Below are 23121 nucleotides of genomic sequence, written 5' to 3'. Positions count from 1 at the left end.
TCTTCCTCCTCTACCAGACATTCCTGCCCCTCCTCCTCCACCTTCTACTCCTCCTCCACCAGACATCCCTGCCTCTCTTGTCCTCCTCCTGCTCCTCCTCCTCTGCCAGACTGATGGCCCTCCTCCTCCTCCTCTTCCTCCTCTACCAGACATCGCTGGCCCTCCTCCTCCTCCTCCTCCTCCTCCTCCTCCTGCTCATCCTCCTCTACCAGACATTGCTGGCTTTCCTCCTCCTCCTCCTCTACCAGACATCGCTGGCCCTCCTCCTCCTCCTCCTCCTCCTCCTCCTCCTCTACCAGACATTGGTGGCCTTCCTCCTCCTCCTCCTCCTCCTCCACCAGACATTGGTGGCCTTCCTCCTCCTCCTCCTCCTCCTCCTCCTCCTCCTCCTCCTCCTCCTCCTCCTCCTCCTTCTCTACCAGACATTGCTGGCCCTCCTCCTCCTTCTCTTTCTCTACCAGACATTGTTGGCCCTCCTCCTCCTCCACCAGACATTGCTGGCCCTTTTCCTCCCCCCCCCCTCCGCGAGCCTCCGGCCCCCTGAGTGTACACACACCCCTGCAGGCCCGGCAGAAGTGATGCTCAGCGGGGCCTTCACACATCCCCATAGCGCGCTTAGGCGCACCAGGGTGGAGGAAATATTGGGGCGACGCGGCTCGGAGTTCACCCTAAAATGGGCGCCTGGGCAGCCCCTAGAAAGAAACTCAAGCAGGGCGCCGCTCACCCGCCACCCTCTGCAGCTCCCACCGCAGCCAAGATAAAAACGTTAGCGGGTGAGAGCGGGAGGAGCAGGAAGAAAGTATATTTTTTTCTAAAAAAAGGAAGGAAACACCCGCCCCCTTCTCCATAGGGAGGAGGGAAGCGCCCCTACTTCGGGAAGTCGCCTTTTCCCGCTGACAAGCTGCCCCCGCCGGTTCGCAGCTCCGGGCTCTGAGCTCCAGATCGCAGCCCCTATCCCGGAGCGAAGCTAAGGCAACTGCGTCTCCTTTCACCGACAAGACTCCGGCTCAGACGGGTGGGCGGCGAGTAGGGCTCCAGTCACAGACTGGCGCTACCAAAATGGAGGAGGAGGAGAGGCAGTGATGTGTGGTAGAGGAGGAAGAGGAGGAGGAGGGCCAGCGATGTCTGGTGGAGGAGGAGGAGGAGGAGGAGGGCCAGCGATGTCTGGTGGAGGAGGAGGGGGGCAAGCAAAGTCTGGTAAAGGAGGAGGAGGAAGGCCAGCGATGTCTGGTAGAGGAGGTGGAGGAGGAAGAGGAGGAAAAGGGCCAGCAATGTCTGGTAGAGGAGGAGGAGGAGGAAGAGGAGGAAAAGGGCCAGCGATGTCTGGTAGAGGAGGAGGAGGAGGGCCAGCAATGTCTGGTAAAGGAGAAGGAGGAGGAGGAGGAGGAGGGCGGCCAGCGATGTCTGGTAGAGGAGGAGGAGGAGGGCGGCTAGCGATGTCTGGTAGAGGAGGAGGAGGAGGAGGAGGAGGAGGGCCAGCGATGTCTGGTGGAGGAGGAGGAGGAGGAGGAGGAGGAGGGCCAGCGATGTCTGGTGGAGGAGGAGGAGGAGGAGGGTCAGTGATGTCTGGTGGAGGAGGAGGAGGAGGAGGAGGGCGGCCAGCGATGTCTGGTAGAGGAGGAGGAGGAGGGCGGCCAGCGATGTCTGGTAGAGGAGGAGGAGGAGGAGGAGGAGGAGGAGGAGGGCCAGCGATGTCTGGTGGAGGAGGAGAAGGAGGGTCAGTGATGTCTGGTGGAGGAGGAGGAGAAGGAGGGTCAGTGATGTCTGGTGGAGGAGGAGGAGGAGGAGGAGGGCCAGCAATGTCTGGAAGAGGAGGAGGAGGAGGAGGAGGAGGGCCCTCAATGGCTGGTAGGGGAGGAAGAGGAGGAGGAGGGCCAGTGATGTCTGGTAGAGAAGGAGGAGGAGGAGGAGAGGCAGCGATGTCTGGTAGACGAAGAAGAGGAGGAAGGCCAGTAATGTCTGGTGGAGGAGGAGGAGGAGGAAGGCCAGCAATGTCTGGTAGAGGAGGAAGAGGAGGAGGAGGAGGAGTTGGACGAGGGCCAGTGATGCCTGGTAGTGGAGGAGGAGGAGGAAGTCCAGCAATGTCTGGTAAAGGAGAAGGAGGAGGGCCAGCAATGTCTGGTAGAGGAGGAGGAGGAGGAGGAGGGCCAGCTATGTCTGGTTCAGGAGGAGGAGGAGGAGGGCCAGTGATGTCTGGTAGAGGAGGAGGAGGAGGAGGAAGAGGAAGGTGGCCAGCGATGTCTGGTAGAGGAGGAGGAGGAGGAGGAGGGCCAGCAATGTCTGGTAAAGGAGAAGGAGGAGGGCCAGCGATGTCTGGTGGAGGAGGAGGAGGAGGAGGGCGGCCAGCGATGTCTGGTAGAGGAGGAGGAGGAGGAGGAGGAGGGCCAGCAATGTCTGGTAAAGGAGAAGGAGGGCCAGCGATGTCTGGTGGAGGAGGAGGAGAAGGAGGGTCAGTGATGTCTGGTGGAGGAGGAGGAGGAGGAGGAGGGCGGCCAGCGATGTCTGGTAGAGGAGGAGGAGGAGGGCGGCCAGCGATGTCTGGTAGAGGAGAAGGAGGAGGAGGAGGAGGAGGAGGAGGAGGAGGAGGGCCAGCGATGTCTGGTGGAGGAGGAGGAGAAGGAGGGTCAGTGATGTCTGGTGGAGGAGGAGGAGAAGGAGGGTCAGTGATGTCTGGTGGAGGAGGAGGAGGAGGGCCAGCAATGTCTGGAAGAGGAGGAGGAGGAGGAGGAGGAGGGCCCTCAATGGCTGGTAGGGGAGGAAGAGGAGGAGGAGGGCCAGTGATGTCTGGTAGAGAAGGAGGAGGAGGAGGAGAGGCAGCGATGTCTGGTAGACGAAGAAGAGGAGGAAGGCCAGTAATGTCTGGTGGAGGAGGAGGAGGAGGAAGGCCAGCAATGTCTGGTAGAGGAGGAAGAGGAGGAGGAGGAGGAGTTGGACGAGGGCCAGTGATGCCTGGTAGTGGAGGAGGAGGAGGAAGTCCAGCAATGTCTGGTAAAGGAGAAGGAGGAGGGCCAGCAATGTCTGGTAGAGGAGGAGGAGGAGGAGGAGGGCCAGCTATGTCTGGTTCAGGAGGAGGAGGAGGAGGGCCAGTGATGTCTGGTAGAGGAGGAGGAGGAGGAGGAGGAGGAGGGCGGCCAGCGATGTCTGGTAGAGGAGGAGGAGGAGGAGGGCCAGCAATGTCTGGTAAAGGAGAAGGAGGAGGGCCAGCGATGTCTGGTGGAGGAGGAGGAGGAGGAGGGCGGCCAGCGATGTCTGGTAGAGGAGGAGGAGGAGGAGGAGGGCCAGCAATGTCTGGTAAAGGAGAAGGAGGGCCAGCGATGTCTGGTGGAGGAGGAGGAGGAGGAGGGCCAGCGATGTCTGGTGGAGGAGGAGGAGGAGGAGGAGGGCCAGCAATGTCTGGAAGAGGAGGAGGAGGAGGAGGAGGGCCCTCAATGGCTGGTAGGGGAGGAAGAGGAGGAGGAGGGCCAGTGATGTCTGGTAGAGAAGGAGGAGGAGGAGGAGAGGCAGCAATGTCTGGTAGACGAAGAAGAGGAGGAAGGCCAGCAATGTCTGGTGGAGGAGGAGGAGGAGGAAGGCCAGCAATGTCTGGTAGAGGAAGAGGAGGAGGAGGAGGAGGAGGAGGAGGAGTTGGACGAGGGCCAGTGATGCCTGGTAGTGGAGGAGGAGGAGGAAGTCCAGCAATGTCTGGTAAAGGAGAAGGAGGAGGGCCAGCAATGTCTGGTAGAGGAGGAGGAGGAGGAGGAGGAGGAGGAGGAGGAGGGCCAGCTATGTCTGGTTTAGGAGGAGGAGGAGGGTCAGTGATGTCTGGTAAAGGAGAAGGAGGAGGAGGAGGGCCAGTGATGTCTGGTAAAGGAGAAGGAGGAGGAGGTCCAGTGTTGTCTGATAGAGGAGGAGGAGGAGGAGGAGGAAAAGGGCCAGCAATGTCTGGTAGAGGAGGAGGAGGAGGAGGGCCAGATATGTCTGGTAGAGGAGGAGGAGGAGGAGGAGGAGGAGGAGGAGGAGAGGCAGTGTTGTCTGGTAGAGGAGGAAGCGGAGGAGGAGGAGGAAGGTCAGAAATGTCTGGTAGAGGAGGAGGAGGAAGACCAGTGATGTCTGGAGGGGGAGGAGGAGGAGGGGAGGAGGAGGGGAGGAGGAGGGGCGGGGGAGGAGGGAGAGGGGAGGAGGAGGAGGGGAGGGGAGGAGGAGGGGAGGGGAAGAGGAGGAGGGGCGGAGGAGGAGGGGAGGGGGAGGAGGGGGGAGGAGGGGAGGGGGGAGGGAGGGAGGGGGAGAGGAGGGGGGGGAGGAGGGGAGGGGGAGAGGAGGGGGGAGGAGGGGAGGGGGAGGAGGGGGGAGGGGGGAGGAGGGGAGGGGGACGGGACGGGGGACGGGAGGAGGAGGGGAGGAGGGAGGAGGGGAGAAGGAGGGGAGGGGGAGGGGCGGGGGGAGGGAGGAGGAGATGGGGAGTGGGGAGGAGGAGGAGGAGGAGATGGTGGTGGAATGGTAGGACACACCTGCAATCCCAGCCAGCTTTGAGGGCAAAGGAGCCGGGAAGACAGCTGGAATGAGGCAGATGACGCTCTTCTGAACCTCCAGTGTGCCCCAGGATCACTGAGGTCAGCACAGGATTTGTGGTTGACATGTATACAAGGCTCACAGGTAGCCTCTAGGAGGAAGTGGCTATTCTCTTAGGGCAGCTTTGGCCTCTTAAACTCCACAGGAGCAGGTCCTGAGCTGCTGGAGGATGATTTGGTGGCTCATTTAGCAGCTGTGTGTGAGAAGCCTAGACAGAGGATGAGGTGACCCTAAAAGGCCAGCTTCCCCCTAACTCTGGCCTCATGAGAGGCAAGGAGGCCAGGGTTAGAGGCCAGCTTGCGCGTGTGGTTTGAGGCAACCTTGCTTGTCATGATCCCAGATCCCCCAGCGTGCACTGTGGTGCTTGGGGCTCCCTCTTCCCATTAAAGATCTGCTCAGTGCCTCAAAGGCAGTTACAACGTGGGGCATCTGTTTCCTCCCACAGCCCTCTTGTGTAGCTCAAGCTGCCAACATCGCTGAGCCTGAGCTTTGGTCAGGCACCTTTGAGAAGTGCTGTCCATTGTGCTGGATTTGAGTCATAGCCCTGGGTATGTGTGTATGTGGCTGTGGCAGAGGCAGCGGCAATGGAAGTCCCAGGAGGGAAAAGAGCCTGGGTGACATTAGAGACCGCCTGGGAGCTGTCATGGTTCCCTGGGCTCCTATTTGTGAATAAGGAACCCCTGAGGGCTGGCTGTGTTGTGCTGCTCGAGGCTGGAGTAGAGGCTGGGGCCAGTCCTGGAGCTGGAGCTGCCAGGGCTTTGAAATGGAGGCCACTAGGCTAGGTGGCTGCTCCATGCTGCTGCCTGTGCCTATCAATGGCCCCTGGTGTGGGTGGCTTGCTAGAGGCAGAGTTAATGCGATGTTTCCCTTGTGTGGCCTGGTTTAATGGTTCCCTTGTATGGCTGGGGTTCAGTGTGGGCAGGGTGGAGGCTGTGGCTGTGCTGCCACTGGGCAAGTCACAATAGCCTGTGCAGAGGGGAAGGAGTTCCCACTGGACCCAGTGGGAGGCCCCAGGAGGAGAGGCTCAGGGTGCGGGTGTGGTATCCATAGGGGTGACCCCGTCATCAGGCCCGGATGTACCCGTAGGGGTGACCCCTAACTGGGGAGCAGAGCCTTGGGCTTAGGAGGACGAGAGCAGGGCCCCAGGAGGTGCTGTGAGAGATGTGGCACCGGCTGCTGTGCTCTTAGCGGCCCTTGGATTCAAAGGGCCCGGGTCCTCCCCGTTCTCAGTGGGCCCCTGGGTGAGTTTCCTCTTTTCCTTCCTGTGAGGAAAGCGCTCCCCTACTGAAGGCCCAGGCAAAGCAGGAGGAGCAGTCCCTGGGGTGGTCTTGCTGACCTTGGCCTGTGACTTCCCCATCAGAATATTGTTCATGAGCCTCCATGAGGCCTCCTTCTCCCGAGCTATGTCTTCAGGGGTTACCTCATGGCATAGTTTGAGAGATGGTGGCAGGGGCAGAGGGACCCCTTGCCTAGGCCTCAGAAGGGGAGTCTTGCGTTTACCTCGCCCAGAACCCTCCACTGTGGCCACACAATTCCTCCTTGTTTCTGCCTGCCTCGATGTCACGTCTGCCACTTTGTTCCCAGCGTTCGGGGGAACTTGTGGGCCTGAACATGAATAATGGAAGCCTTTCTCCCTTGGATCTTTGGAGGGCCCCAGAAGTGGCCTAGTGCGAATTGAGGCTGGACCCCTCCTTCGCAGCCCTGGTAACCCTCCAGTGGAGCTGTAGGAGCTGCTGATGGCATTTCGCCGAGTCAACGAGCTCACACTGGAGGGCTGGGAGCAAGGGTCAGCTTTATCTCTGGAGGGCTGCCTGCAGAGGTTGCTAGGTAGAGGCCCAGGCCTTGGGACAAAAGGAATAACACCTTGCTGGCCTTCAACGGGCCCGAATGCAGACCGTAGCTTCCCAGGACCGTAAGTGCCCCTCCTGTGCTGTGCCCTGGTGTGAATTGAGGCTGGACCCCTCCTTCGCAGCCCTGGTAACCCTCCAGTGGAGCTGTAGGAGCTGCTGATGGCATTTCGCCGAATCAACGAGCTCACACTGGAGGGCTGGGAGCAAGGGTCAGCTTTATCTCTGGAGGGCTGCCTGCAGAGGTTGCTAGGTAGAGGCCCAGGCCTTGGGACAAAAGGAATAACACCTTGCTGGCCTTCAACGGGCCTGAATGCAGACCGTAGCTTCCCAGGACCGTAAGTGCCCCTCCTGTGCTGTGCCCTGGTGTGAATTGAGGCTGGACCCCTCCTTCGCAGCCCTGGTAACCCTCCAGTGGAGCTGTAGGAGCTGCTGATGGCATTTCGCCGAATCAACGAGCTCACACTGGAGGGCTGGGAGCAAGGGTCAGCTTTATCTCTGGAGGGCTGCCTGCAGAGGTTGCTAGGTAGAGGCCCAGGCCTTGGGACAAAAGGAATAACACCTTGCTGGCCTTCAACGGGCCTGAATGCAGACCGTAGCTTCCCAGGACCATAGATGCCCCTCCTGGGCTGAGCCTGTTGCTCCATGAGCCAAAGAGCCAGTCTGCTCCGTACTCGGGGATGAGCTACAGGGTATCTGAAAACCGTCTGCAGAAAGCGCCAGCTTCCTCTGAAGACAGCCTGCCGGATGCGGCAGACAAGGGTCTTCCAGGAACAGGACATGTTTGGAATCCTCTTTTCCCAAAGCTGATCTGAAGCCCAGAATGCTGTGGGACGTCTAGAAGTGGATCCACCAGAAAAGGTGGCTAAGCGGGATACACTCACCTAGGGTTCTTGGGCAGGTGTGGTGAGGGGTCCGGGAAATGAGCCCCAGGAGCAAGTTCCTGCCCCCCCCATGGGGGGGGCGTTGCAGGGCTGAGGGGCAAAGCTAGCCCAGGGAACTGCCCACCAGAGCTGTCGGGGAGTGTGGGATACTTCTTTTTCAAAAACCGGGGGAGCGTACCTCTTGGAGCGGCTAACTGCTCCACAGTCTCCACCGCAATGATACGTTGTTGCTGGGACCGCGCGCACAAATGGTAAGAAGCAGCGTGGGTGTTGGGATTGGAGCTCGAGAAGGAAGAACCTGCACGCGCACAAACGGTAAAAAGCACCTCTTGCGGACAGCAACTGTTACACCCAGCGAGAGAGAACCAACCAGAGACAGATATTAAATCCACACAGGAGTTTATTATCGGCCGGGACCTAGCCGAGCATCGGACTCGAGCCTCGGCTGGGGGTTGACAAACATGTTTTATACACCTTTGAGGCCAAAAGTTTCTAGGCCCCCCTATGGGATAGAACTAGTAAAGCAAGCAAAAGGTACAGAAGCAGAACGTCCTGCTGTTGGAACATTTGTAAAACAATAGTTGATTAATTGTTGTTTCTAAGAGACTCTCTAAGGGGAGGAGGTTTCTAAGCTTCCTCCTTCCGAGTTCATCTAAAGGGCAGGGAGGTGGGTCAAGCAGCAACATGGCGTCTGTCTTGCTAACAAGGGTCCTTCACAACAAAGTAACATTTCGCTTGAGACTGTGGAGGACCGCGCGCCCAAACGGTAAAAAGCAGCGGGGGTGGGGGGGTGTTAGCTCAGTGGTTTCGCCGCCTGTTGCGCAAGCGCAAGGACCAGAGTTGGATCCCCGGTACCAAAAAAAAAAAAAAAAAGGGACTTTCCTCCTCAGTAAATTGCAAAAAACTTTGCAAACACCCACGCTGCTTCTTACCGTTTGTGCGCCTGCGGGTTCTTCTTTCTCACGCTCCAATGCAAACACCCATGCTGTTTTTTACCCGTCTTGCCCGTGCTGGTTCTTCCCCCTAGCGCTCCAATGCTGTGTCCCAGCACCAAAGTACTGATTTTTGTGTGTTGACCTTGTATCCAGCTACTCTACTGAATTTGGTTTTTGGTTTTTTTTTTCATGCTAATGGTCTTTTAATTTAATTTTTTTGAATTTAATTTTATTGATACAGTTCAGGTATACAATATAATGACATTTATCATTGGGAATTTGCTCCTTTACATAATCTCTCTTGGTTCTTTTTTTTTTTCCCCCTTCCCCTCCCCTCCCTTCAACCTCCCCCATCCCTCCCTATTTACAAAAACTTTGTTTCCATTTTTACATTTTCTCATATTAATTCCATTCCCTTCTTTCCTTTCCCCTACCCCTCCCACTTCCTCTTCCCCTTTGCCTCTTTTCTTCCTATTTCACACTATCTATTATATCTGTTAGTCCTTATTTACCCTTTCAGTTTCTCATACTAGAGAAACTATTCGGTATTTACACGTGTGTCCTATTTATTTCAATTAAGAGTATCACCTCAATGTGCATTCATTTAGCTATAAATGTCTCTAATTTCTCATTTTTTACCGCTGAGTAGTACTCCATTTTATTTTAAAACAAAAACACATTTTCTTTATCCAGTCTCCAGTTGATGGGCATTTGGGCAGTTTCCAAATTTTAGCTATCACAAACCGCTCCTATGAACATGAGTGCACATATATCACTGTGGTATGATTCTTTTAATTCTTTGGGGAAGATCCCCAGCAGGGGAATAGCGGGGTCAAATGGAACTTCCAGTCCTAGTTCTTTGAGGTATCTCCATACTGATTTCCACAGTGGTTGCACCAGTCTACACTCCCACCAGCAGTGGAGCAGCATTCCTCTTTCCCCACAGCCCCAGCAGCATTTATTATTGGTTGACTGAATTTGGTTATTAAGTCTAGAAGACTTTTGGTGGAGTTCTTGGGGTCTTCTATATAGAGTATCATGTCATCTGCAAATAATGACAATTTTTCTTCGTTTCCTATCTTTATTCCTTTTCTTTTTGTCTCTCTTCTAATTGCTGTGGCTAATGTTTCCAATACTATATTGAACAGGAGTGGTGATAGTGGGCCTCCTTGTCTTGTTCCTGATTTTAGTGTGAAGGATTTCAGCTTTTGACCATTTAGTATGATACTGACTGTTGGTTTTTCATGGATGGCTCTTATCAGTTTGAGGTAGAGACTGTCGATTCCAATTTTCTGTAGGGTTTTTATCATGAATATGTGTTGGATTTTGCCAAATGCTTTTTCTGTGTCTATTGAGATGATCACATGGTTTTTGCCATTGGCTGTATTAATATTGTGTAGTACATTTATAGATTTGCATATGTTGAACCATCCCTGCATCCCTGGGATGAATCCCACTTGGTCAAGGTGTATGATCTTCCTGATGATCTTCTGGATTTTGTTCGCCAGTATCTTAGTAAGGATTTTTGCATCTATGTTCATTAGTGAGATTGGCCTGTAGTTCTCCTTTTCGGTTGGATCTTTCTCTGCTTTGGGGATCAAGGTGATGCTTGCTTCCAGGAATTAATTTGGGAGTATTGCTTCCCTTTCAACTTCATTGAAGAGTTTAAACAGTAGTGGCAATAGTTCTTCTTTCAATGTCTTCTAGGATTCAGCAGTGAAGCCATCAGGACCTGGACTTTTCTCTTTTTTTTTCTTTTTGTACCAAAAAAAAGAAATTTGGGAAAATCTTAAGTTTGAATTGTAACTATCAGGGAATAACAACACAAATGGTTTCATGCATGTACACATGTTAAGTAACAACAAGCAAATCCCAAGTCAGTACAGTACATACCAAAGGGGCAAAGCAGGCAGTCAAGTAAGGACATTGAGTCAGGTCTTAAAATGTCTGGGTTAGAATCTGGGGCTAAATAGAAACCAAGTAGTTACTTGCTGAGGTTGTGAACCAAAGGTTTGGGTTCCAATCCCTTTTCTGAACTTCGTAACTCTGTGACCCTCCCTGGGCTGAGGAAGGTTGTTGTTTTTTTTGTTTTGTTTTGTTTTGTTGGGGGGGGGTACCAGGGATTGAACTCAGGACCTTGTGCTTTCGAGGCAGGCAGCAGAACCACTGAGCTAAATCCCTGGCCCAGTGAGGAGAGGTTTTTTTTGTTGTTGGGGGGGGGGGTGTGATACCAGGGATTGAACTCGGTCCTTGCCCTTGTGAGGCAGGTGGTGGAACCACTGAGCTAAATCCCCAGCCCTTTTCTTTATTTTTTTAACCTGTAAAAGAGATAATCAGGGTACATCTGTTACTACTAAATTGGGAACAGGGCTGGGGATTTAGCTTAGTGGCACTGCGCCTGCCTGGAAAGTGCAAGGTCCTGAGTTCAATTCCCAATACAAACAACAACAAAAACCCTAAATTGGGAACAAACAAAGTACAAATACATATTTTCTGTTGCCCAAGAATTGATGGCCATTATTATCAGAAAGAAGCAGGAAGAGGCAGTCAGGCCTACTTCAGTGGTAGATCGTGTGCCTAGCATGCACAGGCCCTAGGTTTGAAAACCAGTGAAGAAGAAAAAGGAATCATTACACTGGAGGGAACCCTTTTCGACTAGCCCAAGAATTGTGAGGGGAATGCTACTTATACAGCAGCTGCAGGCCTGTGATTGGTTCAATTTCAGGTCTATAATTAGTTCAAATTCAGGCCTGCTGATTGGACCAAGTATAGACCTCTGATTGGTCCAAGCTTGTGTGGTGCTCCAGGACAGCAGCCACTGTCATGGAGGTGATTCATTGAGGCAGTAGCTGACATGAGCTGATTGATGGACAGCTGTTTCATGTCTGGGAAAAATGGCAGGGCTAGAACTAGGGAATCTTTGGGAAGGCTAGCTGTGTTCATCACAGCTGAGTGGGGTTCAGGGAGGTTGGGAGTGTAACAGTGGGCCCAGATCCCCCTCTCTGATCTTAGCCATGTTAGAGTGTACCCAGTTTCTGTGCAGTTTTCAGCTAGGAACCAAGGGTATTGGAGTCTTCATGGGTGTGAACAGGTGTGTGACTGGAGGGTGCAGGTGAGCACTTCTCTGAGTGCAGCCGCTGGGTGCTGTGCCTACGAGCCCCCCTGTACACACCTGTACATGTGTGTACTTGTGTGCAGGTGCAAGGCTTGTGCACATGCACACCTGTGTGTTCTCACAGGGGCTTGGGTCTGCGAGAGTCCCTGCTCTTCTGCAGGCAGCGGACCTGAGAGGACAATCAACAGCACAGCTCGTTCCTAGAACTTGGGGTTTTCCAGGGTAGAGGTGGCCCCAGGGCTCGGATCCCAGGACCTGCATCTGCCCTGTGCCCTGAGGCTGTGCCCAGGCTGTGTGGGGCTTGTCCCACCTTTGCCTGCTGCAGGATCCTGCTGAGTTGTGTGCTTTAAAGTAGGATGGGGACTTGTTGCTCTTTGTGGGGTCTGGGAGCAGGAAAAGCCAGCAGGGGGTTGAGGCCCAGCCAGGGGGAGGGCCACCGTTCTGGGCTTTGCCTGGATTGAGGTAGATGGGGCCTCCCTTGGCCCTGTGGTCACCTCTTATCATCCTGGGCTCTGCACATCCTCCTCCAGCAGGGGCCGTCCCTGCTCTCTTCCCTGCTCTCCCTGACTTCACAGCCTCCTCTTCACTTCTCCCTGAAGCCAGCTAAGCAGACGCTCGTCAGGGTCACTGCTGAGCTCTCTGCTGTCAATGCCAGTTTCACCTTCCAGTCTTCTCTTGCTTGAGGCTCAGTGTGCTGAGGAGTGAGGCCCCTCCCTGTCCTGCAAGTGCTCCTTCCCTTCCCCGGCTCTGGGACTCTGCTCTACCGGTTTTCCTCCTGAATCTCCCTCTGCCTCCATGGGGGTCTCTCTGACTTCTTAGTGCTCAGGTGCCCCAGGCCCCACATTCCTTGCTCCTGTTTGCCCACCCACTGCCTTGGTATCTCACCCAGGCTTGGGGTGGGGGTGTAGCTCAGTGGCACAGCACCTGCCTGGCAAGTGCGAGACCCTGAGTTCAATTCCTGGTACCAAAAAAAAAAAGACCGGTACTCACCCAGGCTCAAGGCTTTCAAATGACCACGCTTAGATAGCATTGAATCATTTATCATCTTTCTCTTCCCACCAAAAAGCAAGCTGCTCAGAGACAGGGCCTTTTTAAAGTCAGGTTTATTGAAGAATAATTTGTATAGAGTTTAGTTCACCTTTTTAGCACTCAGTTCGGTGAGTTTTTGACAAAAGTGTCCAGCTGTGTCACCACCTCCATAATCAATTACAGGACAGTTGCTAGCAGCTCTGAAAGGTGTCTGGGCCCCTCTGTGGTCAGCCCCAACCCCAAGTCCCACACCTGCCAGCCACTCATCTGTTTGGTGTCCCTGCAGTTTTGTCTCTTCTAAAAAGTCACATGAATGCAATTGTAGTGTATGTAACCTTTTGAATCCACCTGTCCTGTTCACTACTGTGCATCTGAAGATTTGTACATCTCGTTGCATTTTTGGGCAGTTTCTTCCTTTATTTTCCTATAGGGTGCCCTTGTTTGTGTGTTTGTTCGTAGGGTGACAGTTGTCCCGCTTTGCCCAGGATTGAGATGGTCTCTGAGGCCTGGCACTTGCAGTGCAGAACGCAGATGGTTGGTTTCCTTGGTTCACCAGTTGAAGGACATTCAGGTTGTTTCCAGTTTTGTACATTTGGTTTTGTATATTTATTTACTCTTTATAACCAGATTTTATAACAGAGCCCAGATTTCGATTTCTCTTGGTTAAGTCCCTGGAGCGGTTCTGGGGGTTGAGTAAGAAGCTGCCAGGCTGCGTGGAGAGTCTTGCAGGCCCGCCAGCATCGTCTGTGAATTCCTGTTGCTCCACATCCTCTCCAGGACCTGAGAGCGACTGGCAGTTTTTAAGCCATTGTTATAGATGTAGGAGGGTATCTCCTTGTGGTTGGCAGAGGTTTCCTTTATCCATTTTGCTGGCATTTTCAGGACCAGATGCTTGACTGCCACCTGCTGGGGAACCGCCCTAAAAAGTGTCCAATTCTGTGACACTATGATGTGACCAAGTGCACCTGTTGGATTTGGTGTCTATGTGCAGTGCACAGCCTGCTGAACTGTACAGGGGACCCAGCACATAATGACACACAGCCAGCCCAGCAGAGGGGAGAGTAAGCTATACATATGTACATAGTCAAATGTTCTTCAGAAAGTGCTGGCACATGAGCTGGGCATGGTAGTGCACATCTGTAATCCCAGCTCTCAGGAGGCTGAGGCAGGAGCATCTCCATGGGTTCAAGGCCAGCCAGGCCTACCTAGTGAGTTCGAGGCCAGTCCGAACTACCTAGTGAGACCCTGTCTAAACAAACAAACAAGTGGTGGCACAGCTGGTTAGAGAGGAGGCCCAGGAGGCATGCAGGAGCTATGATTTAGTTTTTCTTTTTTCTCTTTTTGCTACCAGGAATCAAACTCAGGGCCTCGTGCTTGCGAAGGCAGCTGCTGCACCACTGAGCTACATCCCCAGCAGGAGCTACGATTTGAATTAGTGAAAGAGCACCAATTAATAATGGTAATAATAATTACAATATTAATAACCATGAGAGTAAATACTTGCAGAAGACTTATGGGCCTGGCCCCATTCCTAGCATATGAACTTATTTATTATTTCAAAGAGGCCTAAAAGGTAGATATTATTACTTGAGTTTTACAGATGAGGGCATTGAGAACAGAGAGATTAACTTGCTCAAGATCACACAGCAAATCCACCCAAGATCTGAGATTTTACACCCAGGCAGTCTGGCTCTCGAGCGTAACTACTGGGCCACTGGTCTCACCTGTTTCTTTATGGTTGCCCCCTAAGGAACCTTTGTTGAGATTTTCCCCCAATCATCCCCCCCACCATGAGATATTAATACCGTAGATAAACCACAGATCCGCGTGTGTAGTGTGTATATATATCTCTCTGTGCTCTGCGCATTAAAAACTATCATTTTTAATGTCTCCAAGAACTGGCATTGCCCTGTATGGCCGCAGTGCCACCCACTGAAAACAACCTCTCCTCCTGCAGGATTGCATTTCTGATCCTAATGAATGCACTATACCTTCGGAGCACTTTCTAAGCGCTTTACATTATTGAATCATTTCGTGCTCATGACAGCCAGGCGAGGGAGGTACTTTCATCGTCCTCCTGTTAGCACTGGGCCACCCGAAGCACAGGAAGATTAATGAATGGTCCCCAAATGAGGTGACTAGTGAAGGGCAGAACCTGCACTGAATCTCTCCTAGACGCTGCATACTCTGCCTCCCTGCTGGGTTCTTCTAGTGCTTTCCCGAGCCCCTGCTCTGAGCCTGGCCCAAGTTAGGAGCTGGGATACAGTGGGAGAGGTGCCAGTCTCTGCCCTCCCAGAACTTGCTTCTGCAGTGTGTTTGAAGGTGGGAGTCAGGGTGGGCTGTATCTAGAGCCCCAGTACCGTGTGTGGTGTACAGTGGGCACCCAGTGAATCCTGAGGAGAGGCTATGGGGTTATTCTGGCCTGCTGCTAGGCCTGGGGTCCTGAAGGCAGCTCTGCGGTGTTAGCATTCACCCTCCTAGGCTCCTAGGGCAGCCCTGTCACTGGGCCACCTGCACCGGTGTTGGGGCTTTCTCCTTCTGGACCAAGTCTTGCTGGACCAAGTCTTGCTGCACCAAGACCAGTGCCCTGGTTGTGGTGCAGGGTGAAACCAGCAACTGGTGCTCAGCAAAGTGGCTGTGGTTTAGAGCAGAGTTAGAGACAGGGAGCCCAAGTGGAGCAGAGGACAGGCTGGGCCGGGCCAGAACTGGGGCTAGAGGGGAAGGAGGTCCCGTGTGATCTATGAGTGACACCCACCCCGTTCCCCCAGTGGAGAAGACCCAGGCCACCTTCCCCATCCTCTGGGACTCTGGCTTCCTGTGCATGGGCCACAGCCGCAGTGGCACGCGGCTGGCCATGGTGGTGTCACTGGACCTCAACGCCACCAGCCAAGTGATGGCTGTGCAACTCCAGGTGAGACTCTGGAGGATGCACAGGGCCCTCGGGGCTGCTTCTCCCCCACACTTCCAACTGGGACCTGGGATGTGTCTCAGATGGTCATCACTCCCCTAGCCCTTGCTCCACACACCACTCACTTGGTCCCTGCAGTCTCCTGTCCCTGCGCCACCAGCCCTGCTTGTCTGTGCCATGGCCTGTTGCAGAGAACATCATTTAGCTGTTCATTAGCCAGGTCTTACAAGCACAAGCTGAAAATAAATAGATACTCAGCAGCCCTCTGCAGTTTCCCCACGTGACGAACACATGGCCCGCTGACCCCATCCCAAACTCACCGCAGCCCTCCCCTCCTTGCACACATTCTGTTAGAACAGACAGTAGGACAGGGTGTGAGGCGCATGTTTGTGGGTAGAGCTGGGGTGGCAGCCAGGCTCCTGGAAAACTCTCTGGGGGCCGCTCAGTCCCTTTGCTGTCCTGGCCTGGCAGCCTGCTGGGAAGCACCACTTGGGTGGAGGTTCAAAGAGCTTTCATCACAGGACATGTGAGAGGGTGGCCCTGTCTGATCACTGTTGTCCTATGGTACCCAAGTTGGGACCAGTCTGTGGTATTAACAGACTTCCTGGGTGGCAGGTGGGTTGAGTCTGAGTCTCACCTGAGTCCTCGGCTTGTGGGCTGGGGTGGGGTGCAGGGCTGAGGGCTGGCAGCAGACAGTGCCATCCACCCCACAGACCATGCTCCTGGAGAAGAGCCGAGTGGTACAGCCACAGAAGCGGAAGGTGCTTCCCCCATCTTCTCCCAGACTTGGGCTCTCCTCTGTCCTCCCTGAAACCGGACCCCTCAGGAGTGCCTAACCCACCTCAATAACCTCCTTCACTGCTCTGGAAAATGAAAAAGGTTCCTTATGTTCCTTTTTATACTTTGTTCCTGTCCCTCTCTGTTCATCCTGGCCTACATACCACCTCTTCTCACTAGACCATTTTCACTAACACCCTGTTACCAGAAAAAGGAGAAAGGACATGGAGGGCAGCAGCACAGATGACAAGCGAGGCATGTCTTAGTTACTTTTCTTGTTGCTGAGACAAAATACCCAACACTCATAAGTTAAGGGAGGAAAGGCTTATATAGCTCAGTTTGTACAGGTTTCAGTTCATAGTTGGCTGGCTCCGACGTAAGGTGGCGTGGCAGAAGGGCATTGCAGAGGAGAAATGGTTCATCGTGGACAGAAGGCAGGAAGGGAGCAAAGCAGCGAGGAAGTAGTAAGGAAGGAAGAAGCAAGTGGCCACAGCAGCCCTCTTTCTGTCCCTTGTATCCAGGCTACACACCCTTAGGGCGGGTAGCACTCACACCGAGGCTGGGCCTTCCCACTATCCACACACAGAACTATGCCAAAGCAATCAGTGGACTGATTTAGTAATCACACACCCTTAATCCCAGCATCACACACTCTAGATCCAGCCACCTCTGCTTTTTTTGTTGTTTTTGGTACCAGGGATCGAACTTGAGACCTTGCGCTTGCAAGGCAGGCGCCGGAACCACTGAGCTAAATCCCCGACCCTCCAGCCACCTCTGAAAAGCCCCCCTACCTATGACTGAATGAGGCTTTGGGAGGACATCTAGACACAAGCCATAACAAGGCACGGGGTGCCTTTGCCATTGCTGTCCTTCCACACACCCGCCATCCGTTCTGGTCCAGACGGTCATCTCCCAAAAGTCAGGTAAGCTTCTAGATCTCCTTCAGACCATTCGTGATCCTTCCTGGCCTGGGGAACTGTCCCCTGGACATGGTCCCTCAGGAGCACTAGTCTCCTGCTAGTGGCCGCCATTCTCTTACTCATCCTTGGTCTTGGTCGATCTCCCCAGCTTTGGGAACTGTCCCTGTGACCTGGGCCCTCAGAAAACACTGGTCTCATGCTGGTGACCCCTGTTCTCTTGTTTGCCTACAGACAGACCTCACCCACTCCACTATGGATAGTTCCAGTCTGGCCCTCCGACTTGCCTTGCCTTTGTCTATTTCCTTTTTTTTTTTTTTTTGTTGAGACCGGGTCTCACTGTGTAGTTTGGGCTGGCCTTGAGCTATGTAGCCCAGGCTGGCCTCAAACTCACAGTGATCCTCCTGCCTCAACCTCCTGAGTGCTAGGATTATAGATGTGCTGTGTGTCACCATGCCCACCCTGTCTGTCTCCTTAAAAAAACCTAAAAATCCTCCATAATTTGATGCTCTTTCTGCCTTCTAACTCTTGTTCGTGTAACTCTATACTGTTAAAACAACAAAAATATTATAAGTGATCTCTTATGATTCACTTAAAAAGTACTGTGATGCCTAAGGGAAATAATTGTTTTATGTATCTTATTTTTGTTTTGTTTTCTTTAATAAATCTTATTTTATGTATCGTGTCTCCTTTGTCTGCCTGTTAATCTGTGTTTATAATAATCAACCTTAGATATGGGGGACTGTCAGATAGGACTCCCTCCACTGCTAAAGTAAAGATTTTTTTTTTGGTACCGGGAATCGAACTTGGGTCCTTGTGCTTGGGAGGCAGATGGCAGAACCACTGAGCTAAATCCCCAGCCCCAAGATAAAGATTTTTAAAAGAGTCTAAACCTCCAGACTGAGTTCAAACTCGTTGGTATAAAAAATAAGTCAAAGTACAGGCCAAATATCAGGTTTAAAAAAATGGCTCTTGGGTTACACACAGCCTACGCTGAGACCTGGCACATAATAAGCTAAGATTGACTCCTATCTCAGAATGCCAAAAGACAAAACAGCCTTCCTGAATATCCATAAAAGATAATGAGGGGCCATTTAAAAACATCTTAACTGATTAAGTTTATTTCAAATTCTGTGGTTCGAGTTGATATTTTTGTCTGATTAATGTGTCTAAAATATTTTTTATAAATGAATTGGCTTTGAGATGAATCTCAGACTACAATTACCAGGTTAACTTGCTTGGTGCTGCTTGCTGCTCGGGCTAAGATAAGGATGCTATTCAAGGCCACTTGGAGGTCTACTGGCAGCCAGCCTTAATTAAAATGTAGCCATCCAGGGCTGGGGATTTAGCTCAGTGGTTCCGCCGCCTGCCTCGCAAGCACAAGGTCCAGAGTTCGATCTCCAGTACCAAAAATTAAATGAATACAAAAGACCTTTCCTCCCCTGAGCCAAAGGAACAAACAGTTGTATTGTCCCCATACCTCTGGAAACAGGGCCAACCTTTCCAAATCCAAGGCCACCTGACTCCTAGTTTGCTGGGTCTTGCTGCTGACAACTAAACAGACCCCAGTTCTAAACCTCCTGTAACCTCCATCACCAAAATAAAACCCAGGGTTTGTCTAGAGGTAGCACTTAATGTGGAGAGTTTTTGTTTTTCATTTTTTTAGATTTACGACATTTTGAAAAAATTAGCAAACTGCAGTCTCGAAATATTGGAAAAACTAAAAAAAAAGTCAGCTATGTCATGAATGCATAAAATATATGCAGATAGTCATGTATTTTATTATTTAACTACACAAATGAATTATGAAAAGTTAGACTTTATCAAAACATATACATATAAATACTTAAAGACCATACATGTCATTGTTCTCAGTCAACAGAAATGTTAACAGGCAGGCGTGGTGGCACTCTCCTCTGATCCCAGCTACTCAGGAGGCTGAGGCAGGAGGATTGTGAGTTTGAGGCCAGCCTGGCTAGCCATTCAGTGAGACTCTGTCTCAAAATAAAAAAATAAGCTGGGTGTGGAGCACACATCTGTACTCCCAGCACCGTGGGGGCTAACCAGAAAGATTGCAAATTCCAGCCCAGCCTGGACAACTGAGCAAGAGCCTGTCTCAAAATGGAAAAGGGCTGGGGATGTAGCTCAGTGATGGAGTACTTGCTCAGCACACCTGAGGCCCTGGGCTCCATTCCCAGTAATAAGAGGGGAAAAGGAAGTTATACGTGGGTTTTAGATTGTGTGAGTGGCCGGCACACTACATCTTCCAAGGGCCAGCTACATACCTGTGAGCGGCATTGCTGGGTCATAATACTCTTAGTTTCTGAGGAATTACTAAATTTGATTCCTTTTTACAGAATTTTAAAGTTTATTTTATTTTTTAAAGTTTTTTTAATTAAAAAATTTTTATTAGTACATGTCTGCAGTACACAATGATCACATTCTTCATGAAGAGTTGGTACATGTGCATAACACATCTCAATTCTTTTTTTTTAATCCCCTTCCTCTCCCCTCCCTCCCAGTTTTACAGAATTTTAGCAACAGGCCCATGTTTCATCCTTTTCCCCATTTTATGACCCAGGGATTGAGGCTCAGTCAGTGCCACACTCATTGGCTTTCGGAAGGGTGGGTTGGGAACAGGAGGGGAGGCAGGGGCTGGACAGGGCTGTAATGTGGACATTTCCGGGGCAGTGGAAGGCTCTGCCCCGCCCCAGCAGTCAGGGTGTGCCTGCTGTGTGCACAGAGCTACTCAGAGGTCCTGCCTTGGTGGCATTTGCTCTCCCAGGCACCAGGTGCCCCAGTGTGCTTTGGGGCACAAGGTCCTCAGGCACGGTTAGCCTAGTGTACAGACAAGCAGACAAGTCATTTGGCCAGAGTCACAGAGCCTGAAAGGGACAGAGCTGTGTCAGTCGGGTCCTTTCACCCTGTTCATGTCACAGAGCTTTTGAACTTGGATCTGCAAAGACTCCTCAAGGGTGCTCCTGAGTATATAGGAAGAAGGGCTGACAGCTGGGACCCCAAGCCTCCTGTCCTGCCCCCACCCCCAGCAAAGCCTAGATCAGGGTTTCTCCCCTCTCCTGGCCCTGTTGCCATTTGGGAATGAGCCATCCTCAGTCGTGGGCATTTTGTGCACCAGAAGAAGTTTCCCTCTGCGCCTGGCCTGTACCCACTGGAGGCCATGCCAGCCCGTCCCAGTACTGGCAGAAGTGTCTCCCTGGGTTGCCCTGGCTGGGAACCCCTGGTCCACCGGTTGTAGCTGATTCAGAGCCACAGCAGGCCCTGCACCTTGCAGCCCGAAGACTCCAGGTTAAGTTCCTTAACCTCCCCCGGCTCTGTAGTGTGAGGAGCGAGCAGCACCAGTACCAGGGACGCTGGAGGTAGTGAACGAGTTCCTGTGTGTTCAGAAAGGACCGATCCAGATTCTGATGTCTTGTGCCAGTTCTGTTTTAACATGTCCCTACTCAGTGTTGTAAAAGGTGTCCAAGGAGCCGAGTAGCCCTTGCTACTTTCCAGCAGACCATGCTCTCTCTTCCTGCAGTCCGTCAGGGCTGCTTTCTGTGTCCCAGGTCTTGAGATCTAGCCAGAGAGTGATGGCCATAGCAGGGGAGATGCACTGCTGAGGACCAAGTGGTACCTGGTGCTCCACATTGCTGGGGGCTGGTCCTCAACAGCCTTGGCTGGGCCTGAGTGGCTCTGAAAGAAAAAAGGGGGCCATAAGGCTGGCAAGCTGCACACATACCCCACCTGTGCAAGGGCTTCAGTATAGCGCCCCACCTGTCCAGTCACTGGTGTCCGCACGACCTCGAGTGCCCTACATGTGTCCAGCCTGTGGGAAGGGCTCAGCCACTGCTCCAGCCTTAGTGCTCCCCACAGGATGTGCATGGGTACCCTACCCATGTTCTGGGTGCAGGAGGCACTTCCGCCAGAGCTCCAGCCTCTTACCCACTGCAGGATGCACTGACCTCCATCCACCCGAGCTACAGCTCCCCACCAGACAGCAGCAGGGCTATGAGGCATGAGTTTGAGATCCCGAGCCCTGCACATGGAGCTCTGTTCTGCCAGGAACCTCTTCAGAAGTTCCCTGTCCCAGGACCCATGACACTGCTAGAGGTGGTTCTGCTCCTGAAGCAGCCATCTTGATCTGAAGGGATCTTCAGGCCAATTCTGCCCATGGCCAACATGAAGACATGGTGGCAGGACCCTTGGGGTGCCCAGACGGAGGGAGGAAGTCGGGCACTGGGCATGGAGGGGAGCAGGTGCTGAGCTGCATGTGTGTCCCGGGGGCCAGAGCAGGCAATGTGAGCCTGGCAGCCTCTGCAACAGAAACTGTCTCTCATGTTCAAGAGCCACAAGTCAGAGTATCAGTAGAGGTGGCTCCCTCTGAAGGGTCTGGCAGAGAATCCAGCTGCAGGAGTCTGCCAGTGCTCCTTGGATGAGGCTTCTGTCATCACACTGCCTTCTCCCTTCTGCACCTCTGTAATTGTGTTCCTCTCTGTGACCTCTCCTCTTTTTATAGGACCCCAGCCTTTGGACTACCCTCCCTCCACTGTGGCCTCATTTTAACTGATTACAGCTGCAAAGACTTCTTTCTAATAAGGTCTCAGGCTGAGGCTCTGGGTGGGCAGGAACATGGGTGATGTTCTCAGCCTACCTGGGGCAGCCACATGACTGCAAGTGTTCACTGTGGTGCCTGGCTCAGCCTTTCCGGGCTGCTCTCCAGCCTTCCCTCCATCCTGCAAGACTTCCCAGCACCTTGTGTACCTGTCCAGGATTTCAGTGGGGAACTCGGGTGAGTTTGAGGTCACCTTTGCAGATTCATGTCTGCTGTGTGGGATGAAAATGCCTGGTAGAACACTTTTCTGAGATGCCATCTTCCTGACCTGCTGGTATTTGGCCTGGCACCTGTCCCCAGGGCGGGCCCAGGGTTGCCTCTGTTCCCAGCCCCATGCGTCTTTCCCAGGACATAGCTGCCTTGTGGTCCTGCTTCATCCTTCTAAAGCAGGAAACCTCGGCCTTCAGACTTAAGAGCCCATGAGGCAAGTGACCCTCTTGCATCCATCCACACGCATGTTGATGAGTGACCAACGGCAGCAGTAGAGTCCTTGGTGGGTTCAGTCATCATGGAAGTTGTGGGGCAGCTATTGAAACTGCTGGTTCTGGAATGTTTCATTCAGGCCATGTGGCCATTCCTTGGAGCTAGGTGGCCTTAGCCTTCCTACCAGCCTGTGACGCTCCATTCTGTTCTGCTGCCATTTGTTAGGTATTAGGTATTAGGTATTAGGTATTAGGTATTAGGTACACTTTTGCTCTGTGTTTGTTTGTTGCTATATAATTCAGTTTGGTCTTAAACTCACTATGTAGCCCAGGTTGGCCTTGAACTTGAAGCAATCATCCTGCCTCAGCCCCCCAAGTGCTGGGATTCCAGATGTGTGCCATTCTACCTGGCTACATTTTTGCCTTTCAACATGACTCAGGTTCCTGGGATCATAACCTGCTCTTTCTTCATTCCTTTAATAAATCACCTCTGTCTTGTCTCAACCCCTGTGTGCGCTGCCCATGTGCCCTCTGCACAATGTAGCTGCCTGTTTTCAGGATGGTTCTCTCCTTCTAGACCAGCATTGGTGATATCAGAGGACACATGGAACAAGCCAGAAGCAGCCATCTCCCTCCCACAAGCTCGCAGAACCCAGCATGGCTGCTCTCCCACTTCCCTGTTCAGTCTGGCTTTCTCCTGTCACCAGGCCAACATGAGTTCTTAGCCACTCAAAAGATGGAGATGAGATGTGGACCAGTTCTCCAGCCTGTGATAACCATCACTGTTGTTTGCCTTCTGAAAAGCAAGAGTTCCTAAATCAGCTTCCAAGATGTTACCAGGGCCAGGGATTTAGCTCAGTGGTTTTGCTGCCTGCGGTGCAAGTGCAAGGACTCAAGTTCGATCCCCGGTACCAAAAAAATAAAATAAAATGAATTGCTTGAAAAAAAAAAAAAATGATGTTACCAATCACCTGGAGGTCTTGCTTAATTCATGTAGAAACCACAAATTGGCAAAGTGTAACTCCTAGTGTTAAAAGCTGTGGGCTTGAATGCCAGCAGCTACCAACTCTTAGAGTTAGTGGCCCCCTTGCTGCTCAGCAAGCAGCTCCCAGCAGGCCTGGAGAATC

The 23121-nt window shown here is 52.6% G+C and overlaps 1 long non-coding RNA gene across 10 annotated transcripts; it reads left to right on the top strand.

The window, feature by feature from the left end:
* Positions 1-446: 446 nt before the first annotated feature.
* LOC106007782 (uncharacterized) lies at positions 447-23115 on the top strand. 10 transcript variants are annotated; one of them, XR_015447890.1, is made up of 6 exons: positions 453-1015; positions 13710-13817; positions 15127-15269; positions 16741-16966; positions 21477-21749; positions 22572-23115. It is a non-coding gene; the product is annotated as an uncharacterized LOC106007782 (long non-coding RNA). The 10 variants fall into 10 exon arrangements; XR_015447891.1 differs by lacking the exons at positions 21477-21749; positions 22572-23115 and adding an exon at positions 15980-16145 and having other exon boundaries at positions 447-1015; positions 16741-17645; XR_015447885.1 differs by lacking the exons at positions 21477-21749; positions 22572-23115 and adding an exon at positions 17195-17645 and having other exon boundaries at positions 476-1015.
* The last annotated feature ends 6 nt before the right edge of the window (positions 23116-23121 follow it).

The sequence above is a fragment of the Heterocephalus glaber genome, unplaced genomic scaffold (assembly GCF_053883595.1).
Source record: "Heterocephalus glaber isolate CG9 unplaced genomic scaffold, H.glaber_assembly_v1.0 deba00001781, whole genome shotgun sequence".
NCBI lineage: Eukaryota > Metazoa > Chordata > Mammalia > Rodentia > Bathyergidae > Heterocephalus > Heterocephalus glaber.
The sequence above is the reverse complement of the archived record's forward strand: the minus strand, read 5'-3'. Positions and strand labels throughout refer to the sequence as shown.